This window comes from Pygoscelis adeliae, unplaced genomic scaffold, assembly GCF_000699105.1.
Source record: "Pygoscelis adeliae isolate BGI_AS28 unplaced genomic scaffold, ASM69910v1 Scaffold227, whole genome shotgun sequence".
Taxonomy (NCBI): Eukaryota; Metazoa; Chordata; class Aves; order Sphenisciformes; family Spheniscidae; genus Pygoscelis; species Pygoscelis adeliae.
Window position 1 is genome coordinate 3,982,080 of NW_008825100.1, and position 10,265 is coordinate 3,992,344.

Consider the following 10,265-nt stretch of genomic DNA (forward strand, 5'->3'; position numbering starts at 1 on the left):
GCTCTACATGTATTTAAAATGTTGAATTAGTACTAGAATAACATCTTTTATAACTTCGGAAATAAGAAAATTATTTTTGTTATTAGTGATTATTTGATTCTGATGAAAAGATCACTGGGTATCAAAGGTGCTGCAACTGCAGCATTTTCTGATAGCTGAGACAAGGCTTCAAAGAAGCTTTTTGGGTGCATGCTGTTTGCTTTTTCGCATACAGCTGATTTGATCTAGAGAACAATGTCTCATGCTCTTTTCTGAAGACGGGATTATTCACACCAGTGTGACTGAAATTTGCTTCTGCAAGACAGTCTGCCTCAGGAAAAAAGGGTGACTTTAAATCCTGGACTGAGATCTGGAATATGCATTTCCATTTTCATGCTTCCAGGTACAAAGTCAGAAAGAATTAAACAGCCAAAGAAGCTGCTCCTCTGTTACAGTACAAGTAAACCTCAAGCAGTTTACTCTGGTGGTGGTCTATGAGAGTGAATTGTAATTAATTTAAGTAGAAATATACACCAAAAAGCAAAACCTCTGCATATTGCTCAGCAGAAGAAATATTCCACCATTAGGGGTCATCATTGCTACATGCAAAATTGAGTGAAGAGTATCTGCAGCAGCTGAAAAAACTGGCTGTTTGCTGTGAAGCTGTAGGATGTGGAGGGCGGGTGTTCAGTGTGGTGTCCGTCCTTCTATCTGTTTCAAAGACTTGCAGAGCTCTGGCAAAACTTCCAGCAAACTCCACCTGAGCAGTACCTGGGCAAGTGCTTTGGGGGCTGATAAGAGATTACTGCATCTAAATTCTTTTTATTAAACCTGCATGTGACTTGGATTTGCCTCTGATGCCTATAGCTTTCAAATAAATTATTACACAGTTAAACTAACTTAGGCTACTAAAAATGAATGCCCAGGTGATCTTTATTTCATCATCCTGTTGCTGTACTATGATTTTCTTAAGAACATAATACAAACCATGGCCTTTAGAAGAAACACTGCAGCAAAGGATTTATAAGCAATCATTGGCCATTATCTCTGTCAGGACTGTAGTTAACGGACTAATAAATTCATTATGCAGTAATGAACTGGATTACCAAGGGCCAACCCAGACAGGTGAAATGTTCTGAAGAACACAATTAAAAAATTGTCCTCCTTTTTTGGACACTGCAACATGGGAAAAAAGTACCTATTTTATATCAAGTTATAAAAAAGGATCAGAAGATTCTGCCCTTGTGGAAGGTATTACAGTGGCCTTCAAGATCTGAGGTTTTCTAAGTGCAAAGCAGACCACGCATTGTAAACATTGTCACAACCTAAAAATGGAGACAGCAGTTGAGGTTATGGGGGAGAGGGAGATAATAAGGTAATTTTTCAATAGAATCGGATTTGAGACCACCAGTGCAATCCATTCAGCTTCTGCAAGCTGACAAGAGCAGACTTTATTTTTGGTACTGAGGAGTTTTGGCTGGCATAGTCCTGTCCACGTATACCACTGCAGCTGACTTGGTGAAACAGCGATGCTGGTGCTCAACTGCTTGCAGAGGCAGGGACTCTTTCCTCCAAGAAATGTAGTCCCACAGCCAATGTGGTTCTCACCCAGATTTGAGTTACTGCATGCTACCTTAATGCAAGTAGCATCTGTGTGTGTGATGGCCATGCTTTTCTGTCTGGACTTTACCTTTGAGCAGATGCAGGTAAAACAAGCTTGCTCATGCTGGTGGTGAAGTATGTAAATGGCCTCTGTCAGTGGGGAAAGCATGTGGCTGCTGTGTGCACATGGCAATTAGTCATGCAGATCTGATCCTATGGTAGCAATCAAGGGATCTGGATTATATTTTCAGTCAATAGTGGGATTATCCTTTTATTAGTGATCGTCTGTCCATTACTGCTATTCACTGTGTGATGGTCATGGAGGTCCCAGCCCTGTAGTGTTAAGGCACTGGAGAAAAATAGAACAAAAAATGGCATTTAGTCCAAAACCTTTTTCAAACTGAATGATAGAGCTTTATTAATAAACTTTGCATATTCTTATGATGACTAATTGAGCACACTTCACCTGTTACAGGTCATGTTTTACAGTAGTGAAATCAGAAAGAAACTTAGTCAAAGGAGATGCTGTTGTGCATAAAACAGTTTATGTTCTCGTATGGAATAATATCTGTAGCTAAACGTAAGTTCTGTTATCACAAGAAAAACATGATGTACTTAGAGGAACATACAGTTGATATTACAGAGCGTCATTGACAATGTCGTGATTCCCTCTCAGGGCAGAAACCATTTAAGATGCTGATAGTAGCCATGAACTTTGTACAGTCAAAATTATTGTCTAGCTTTGTTTATAATAAGGTGATCTGCAGTGTGTTACAGGTAAATATTTGTCTTGTTTTAAAGATTGTTAATACTTATGGGTGTTTACCCTGCATTCAAGTTAGGATTTACTTCCTGCAAGCAGTGCTAGAAGAAAGGTGAAAGACATTTGTCCTCTGTGCTGAACACAAGCCATTGGGTAGGAACAGGCCGCGCAGCACTGCGTGGAGACCTGGATGGGATGTGGTTCCAGTGCAAGGAGAGCACCTGTTTGTAATTTCCGCACATATAGCTGGCTTGCTGCTTTTTCTCCAAGCAGAACATATCGATGGGCAGGGCACAGATCAGGACTTCAGATAACTGAGCTCTAATTTTGATTGTACTAGCGTCTAACCTTGTGCGATGCACTTGACTTTCCTCTGCCTTGGCTTATTCCTCTCTGTAATAGGGCGTTTATTCTGATTTTTCTCTGGAAAACATTTAAGATTTGATGAAATCATTTTACAAAAGCCAGTTAATTACCATATAGAAAGGTAAGACAAAATGGCAATGCAAATACCGTGATGACTGGTCTGAGGACATTAAGTCAGTAACTTTACCATGTTATCACTCATATTGCCAGCAAAGTTATTGTGCAATCCTTACGTAGGTGAAATGCTTATTGAATTTGGATGACAGGCTTGGGCTCTGTGTGGGAAAATACTTTGATCTTGGAAAAGAGCCATCAGTTTGAGAATGAAAATTAGAATGAGGCTTCTGATTTGACTCTGGCCAAAGCCTAAGGAAACCTCATGTTCAAGGCTCAGGTGAATGGAAACTTTTATTAAACATGAGTGCTCAGCATTTGAGGGGGTGGAGTTGTCTGTGAGGGCACACAGGAGCTTGGCATTTAGGAGGAGCTTGTACAGGCTGAAGGGGAACAAGGCCTTCCAAGGTGAAAGGCCAATGACATTGCCCACCGTCTTGTTAATCAGCCAAGCTCTGGTCGTAACGATATATAACAAGATCTGTATTGCCTGATCATCATTTGGACGACTAATCTCAGGGAAGAAGAAATATTTCCTTTGTGCCAGATATCCTGCCTGGCTTCTCTGTTGACGAAATATTCCTGTGCTAGTTTTATTTTACAAGCCTGAATGCATTTTTACACGTGATGGGCAGCCTCATGTCACGGGTACATAATGTTCTGCCTTCCACTTATGTGACTGGGGAAACTTTTTCTTTCAACTGTCCCACTCGTTACCGAGTTTGGCCAAGCTGCCCTTGAATATAGACAGTAGATGGGACTTGGTAAGATACTCGAACCATTGCAATGAATCAAAAAGCCCAGGAGAGTGCTTGTGTTACTGTGATTTGCATTAAGATGAAGTCCCCCTCAGACTACCTAGGGGTGGGCCCTCCTTGGATTGGCGCCACTGGTTTGCAGGTGAAGTCTAGAGGTGTCCAAACAAAACAAGCTTGGGATCAGATTTTTTTTTCCTAAAATGGATTAATTGAGAAAATGTTTCTGAATTATACCAGAATATGAGGAAGATTTCAGAGAGAAGGTTGCAGGTCAACAAATTCTTCATATGCTCAAACAGCCAATGAAGATGTATTTACTTCTTTAACTGGTAGTCCTAGATGTCATTTTTCAAGAAATATTGATGTTGTCACTTTGATAAGGGAATTGTATCTATCAATAAAGCCCAGAGCAAGTTTGGATAAAATATTGCTGTGATGTCTGTAGGGGGACCAGTGGTAGACAGGAAAGCAAACACTGCTAAGGAAATGAAATTGGGCTCCTTTGCAGCTTGATGCCATGAGACCTCTAAAATCTCTCCTGGAGTTTTAATTTTTCAGCTAGCATCAGGCAGATTTGAGCAACTCTGGGACAGAAGCTTCACTGTAAAAAGCAGTCCCAAAGACTCTTAGTGAGCTGAAATGGCATCGTTCATCTTTATTGGTGTTGGGCAGTAAACACTGTTGGTCATGGCCTGTTACAGTAGCAGTGGCAAAGAAGGTGTTTGCAGAAATGCTTTTGAATGGCAAATTGTTTTAATATTCCCCAGTCGTAGGCCCTTGCCTTTCTGGGTCGGACGTTTCTTTAGCACTCTTGCAATATTCCTACACCAGATTTGTGCGTCTCATGGACTCCATGAAGAGCCAAGTTACCAGAGAACCAGGCCTTAGGATTTCATTTCAGGCTTATGGAATCTTAAATAAGACTATGTCCATACTGCTGAGGTCAGCCTTTTAGCCAAAGGATATTCCTAAAGAAGTCAAACTCAGCCTAAATGCACAGAGGAACTCCTTTCAGGCATTTAAACATAGTCAGTGTTAGGAAAAATAGTGTAATACATAAAAAAAATGGCATTTGGTGGACTTCAGTGTTTACTTGATTTAATGCTGTTAGAACAAAAAGGATCTCTGTGTCCTAGCTGTGTTTCCAAAATAATAGCCATCATTTTCTGTTTGTTTTGAATTTGATGCTAGAGAGCTATGAGAGCCCAAATGTTTTTAGTGTACACAGTGTAAGGAAAATGGCTTTTCCCAATGTTAGTGGCCAGAAAATCATCACGTGCTTGTTGGAAACATGGTGCTGGGGTAGATTTCCTTAAAATGAAACTCTTCACTTTATAGAGCCTTCTAGTATCCTTTGAGTTGAAAGCAGTTTGTAATATAAGCAGATTTTCTCAGTTTGCTTGAAACAGTAAGACCTAGTGCATGATAATACGAGATAAGAAGAAATTGCTTCACAGGATGTGTATACTCATGCTTATGTGTCTGTGCATAATATGTTTGTGTGTGTGCGCGCCATTTATATAAACACACACCTACATAGGTATAGGTGATGTATCTATTTTGAAAATTGACATTAGAGGTGATATTTACATGATGCGTTATAGAGCCATCCAATAAATAGACCACAGGCTGTCTTCTCTGCACTGTGATGGATAAGTCTGCCATACTTATTCTAGCATTTCAAAACTCCGTGCAGATTAAAGTGCATGTTTTCATTACAAACCATCTTACTTCAGTAGCTTTTCTTCTTTCTTAGCTTATATGTGGGAACTTTCCCCTCAGAATTCACTTATATCATGCTAGGTTTATGATAAAAGTTCCTCAGTTGGTAATGAAATGTAAGCTTTGTTTCTAGTCCTGAAACCTGTTTTTGCAACAAATGCCATTTTGGAAGGAGCAAAGTTACCCAGAGTAGCCTTCATCAGCTTGACTTCTGGGGTAACATCTGGCTCTCCAGAAATAATGAACATTTTTGCCATGGTCTTTGCTGTGCCCAGGTCACAAAACAACAGCATGCATAAGGAGTCGTAATCCATTATAGAACAGTAATCCGAATATGTGATGATTCAGTGCTGCATAGTTTTTGCTGCCACTTGTTTGACACATGTAATGCAACTATCCATGACTTGTAAAAGCCTTTCATGATATATTAAGTGTGCTGTATAAAACACAATAGCACTGTGGATTTAATCTGTACATGAATTTTGTATTTGAATCTGTGAAACAAATTCTTCCTTTTCAGGATGTGGATGTAAACAGCATATTCTAATAGAAGTCTTTTGGGAAAACTGTGTGTTTAAAAACTTGTGCTCAAGCTAACATGCTTGGATTATGTATGAATTGGTGAAGCCATTGTGCTTCATATTACCATACCAATAATGTGGATGCCCATACTCATCTGATTCTAGACCTGAAAAAGGAACAAGCAGGCGGTTTGGTTTGGTAGATAGTTGGTTAGCTTAGTGCCAGCTAACACTTAATTGTCTGCTGGAAAGTACACTTAAATAACACTCATTTAGAGCCTGCAAACACTCTCAGTAGATGTCAATTAACTCATTTAACATCAGCTATGCTCATCAGAGAATTGAAGCATTGCCCTATGCCAATGTGTGCTAATACAAGCTGCCTAATGTGTCACTGCTGTCTCTCGATCTCAGTGGACCTATATTTGATCTGCAGTTTAGTATAATTCAAAGTGACATGAGAGAGAGCGAGCTTCTCTGTTCCAGTGTGCCTTAAGATATTAAAACCACATTTGCCTTAGACTGGATGGTGAAATGAATGATGCATACAGAGTATGATTATGTTTGTCAAAAGTGAGTAGATGTTAGTGTGGATCTTCGCCAGACCAATCACATGATAAAAGGCATTTGTAGACAGTGTTGGTCTGTCAGACTGATGCCTGGACTGGAGTCAGGAGTTTGCAAGTTCTTAACTGCTTCTTCCTCTGAACTTAGAGGTCTGCAAGGATAGGTACAGGCAAATGCAGACACCTATTCCCCATCTGGCTGGCCAGATGCCAGTGCCATCTCAGCGCAGCACTGCCTAAGCTCTGCACCTCAGCAGAGGTTTTCAGGTGCTTATGGAGGCCATCAGGAGGTTGCCAAAGCAAAGCCTTGTAGGACAACCAAGGGATGCCTGTAAGCCTGAGAGTTGTGGCTGAATTTAATTTTGAGCCAGTGCTGCTCTCTGCTGAAAGGAATGCTCTTCTGGTTAAATCAAATATTAATACTTTTTGTTACTTGAAATTAAGCAAGCAACTGATTAAAACTCTTCTGCAAAAAGATAGCATGTGTACTGTTTAGATGATTTAGTTGAAATCTATGCTTTCTCTAAATAATACCAACTTTCCTGTTTGTCAAACCCAGACCATGCATAGTTGGGTGGGTGAGGATTTGCCAGCTAGGACAACTACGGCTTCCTCAGGGCCCGGTGAAGGAAACTTGGAAGAGAAATGTAAACAGGTAGACTAAAAGCCATGTGCACTAATCACACTAATCGTGTTTGCAGTCTCAACTCAACTGTCTAGCTGTGTAAAGAGACCTTGACTGGGAGCCTGAAAAAAGCGTGTCTGTCTGTGAAGTAATTTTTTGCTTTGGTGTGCTTTTCTGTTAACTCTCTTGTTATAGTCCCTCATAAGCAATCAGGTTATGAGGCCCTCTCCTTTTATGGGGCTGCCAGTGTTCTGAGCCCATTGCCAATAGAAGTTTGAGTAACTTGAAAATGGCTTTCATATAGCTCAGGCAACTAGCTGCTTATTCAGCTTGGTCTATTGGACCAGCGACAGCAGCAATCATGAGGCACTTGTATTAAGCTTAGGTCACTGACCACATTTCCTCTCTAAAATCAATGGATTTTTCCAGTTAGCCTTGATCTTTTTGCTTAATGAGCCTAAACCATTTCAAAGAGACTTTATTATAATTCAACCAAGTTGCAGAGGTTACAGATTTTGATAAATCTGGCCAACACCAACTGTCTAGGTGAAAACAAAAAACAAAGAAGTTGCTAAAGCATTTGTGTCCCTTTAGCAGCTGACACTGTTGCACAGCATGAATTGCATTGACCTAAGTGTGAAACTTTGGGAGCTGCTACCGGCTTGTGGAACCTGATCCCTCGCTGCATTGTTATAAGGAAAAAATGAAGTTACATAAGCAAATTATTCAAGAACCTGACGTGGAGCCAGACCCCGTCACTAGCATAGTCAGGTGCTGAAGTCACTGGAGTTTCTCCAGCTCAAGCCAGCAGAGAACTGCTTCATTAAGATTAGATAATCTGTAGGGTCTACGTTATATGTCACTGAAAGGAGATGGATTAGTGTTCCACACTAATGGTACAGCGACACAAAGGCAAGGGAAAATTCAGATATTACTCTTTCTTTAAACTGTGTATCATCAAGCACGAGTGTTGCATGAAGAATGTTTGTACATTGTGTACAGAAATAAGTTTTTTATTGCTTGTTTTAAATTTATCTACTCCTTAAGTAATCTAATGAAACAAGGGCCAAGATTTTCAGAAACGACCAGTGATTCTGAGATTATGAAAATGTCTTCTGGTTTGCCACAAGCTGAAAATCCACAGATTTAAAACTCTTAGAAACATTATCTGTAAAAGATGTCCTTTGGCTAGATAAATGTATGCTAGATAAATGAAACTTAGAGGATTATCAAGTGTGTCCAGATCTAACTATTAGACAGGTGTAGAAATGCTGCTCCTGATGCTCTTCATTACTGAAATAAAATTAACTGTATTAGAACTGGGAAGTATTGCAAGAGTGAAACTTGGAGCATGTTATAAACGTGATTTCAAGCTAGCATGGACCTTCCAGCTTTTGAGGTCAGTGGTAAGTGTTCTTGGTCTTATGGTAGCAGGGACCAAGACCCCTGTGTGTTAAGCAGGAGATCGTGGCCGAACTTTCAAATTTCAGGCCTTTGCCTGAAATAAACCTAGAAGTGCAGTTGGATGGCTGAGGACTATTTAAAAAGAACACAGCCAAGGTTAACCCACGTAGCTCTAGTGTTGCTTTTGAGAGCTTTACTGGAGCACCACTCCCAGGCTGTAGTAGTGCTTGGCTTTATTTCAAAATGCATAGACTATAGGTCTGCTTTTTTTCCAGGCCACATAACGTTGTAAGCATTGTGAACGACTGTTCAGCACTTCATTCAAAGCCCAATGACCTATTTGCAGGCAACAGCAAAGCTACTGAAGAGCACCGGGTACACAGAATACTGGCAGGCACTCCTAAAGACAACCTGTATTTTGTGCAAAGAGGGAGGGTGGACACAGTCCTGTTTACATTAAAGCCAAAACAAAAAAGTGGAACAAAATTGAAGTGACTTCTGGGAGCTGAAACTTCACTCATACTCCTGTAGTACAAGGTCTGTGCTATCAGTGTTTGTGTGTCAGGGTTAAACTGAACCAGTTAGATAACTCTCTGCTTCAAAGTGAAGCCACAGGATCGTAAAGTCCCTGGTGGAGCTATGGTGAAGACTTTGCTCAGATCTGTGAGATGCATCTTAGACCTCTCTGGCACACAAGAAAGGTACCTCTAGAACGTCACATCATAGAGTGCGTCTGCTCTTGTGCCTGTTTTGCTCTGTTCACATGGGAGGTCTCAAAGGATGACCTTATTTCTAACCCATCAATGGGAGATATGTGGGACAAAGGTATCTTAAATCCTTGGGCAGCTCCTGACTTACCAGTTGATACCTCCAGATGTTCTAGCCTGAGCAATCTCTCAACCTGGGAAACCTTCGTGATCAATTTTCCTGTATTTTTAATCTCAATGAATGAGATCTGCTTGTTCTGACACAGAAGATCTGCATGTCCACTTCCTAACCATCCAGGGTATGCATGCCATTCACAAATGGGAATGAACTTTGGTGTGACTTGTCACTTTGCATTCAGCTCAACATGCTGATTGTTGTTCTGAGATCTCTTGTTTGCAGTAATATTTTTATTGCAGAAAATACTATGCTGGTGAAAACTTAAAAGTTCTTGGATCAAAATGGACAGAAATACACGTCCTTGTTGGATACCAGGCAGGCTTCATGGCAGAGTTGCCCAAAACTTCAGGTCAGAGGAGGGTAGAGTATGGCATTAAGAAAGCCACGGGGAAATTATCTCCCCACTTCTTTCATCCTTAGATCTTTAGTGTGAAGTGAATAATGACATGCTGTGTTTCTGTTCAAGTCAGAGTTTTGACAGGAGGCAGCATGATCCATCTGGAATGAAGAGTCTGAAGACCTGTTCACTGCAGTCCTTGGAAGCCTGTTGAGTGTTGTGTGCCTCAGTTTCTTTGTTGGCCATATGAAAAGGATGTTACTTACTTAAACTTTCATGGATGGAAAATGTTTTTATATACAAAACTGTTACTGCAAATTGGGGCTGATAGCAGAAGGAACAGTATAGCTTGAATTGCAATTTGCCCGCTGAAACAATGAGGTACTTTGATTCTCCTCCGCTATGAAAGGGTTTTTGTGTCCCCAAGTTCATCATCTGCTAAAGGATTCCACTTCACAGGGAACTGCAGATACACTTAATTATCGCAACTTTACAAACACATTACTTACTAAAAACTCCTCCTTTGAATTGATGAGAACAATGAATGTAGAGTTATTGCCACAGCAGTGAATTATATTTTTACCCTCTTTAAAGTTCTTTCTAAAATATCTTAAAAATGAAAA

The 10,265-nt window shown here is 40.4% G+C and overlaps 1 protein-coding gene across 2 annotated transcripts in view; it reads left to right on the plus strand.

Annotated features, from left to right (window-relative positions):
- CLASP1 (cytoplasmic linker associated protein 1) overlaps window positions 1-10,265 on the plus strand; it is a 186,229-nt gene that overhangs the window by 140,156 nt on the left and 35,808 nt on the right. The window lies entirely within an intron of this gene.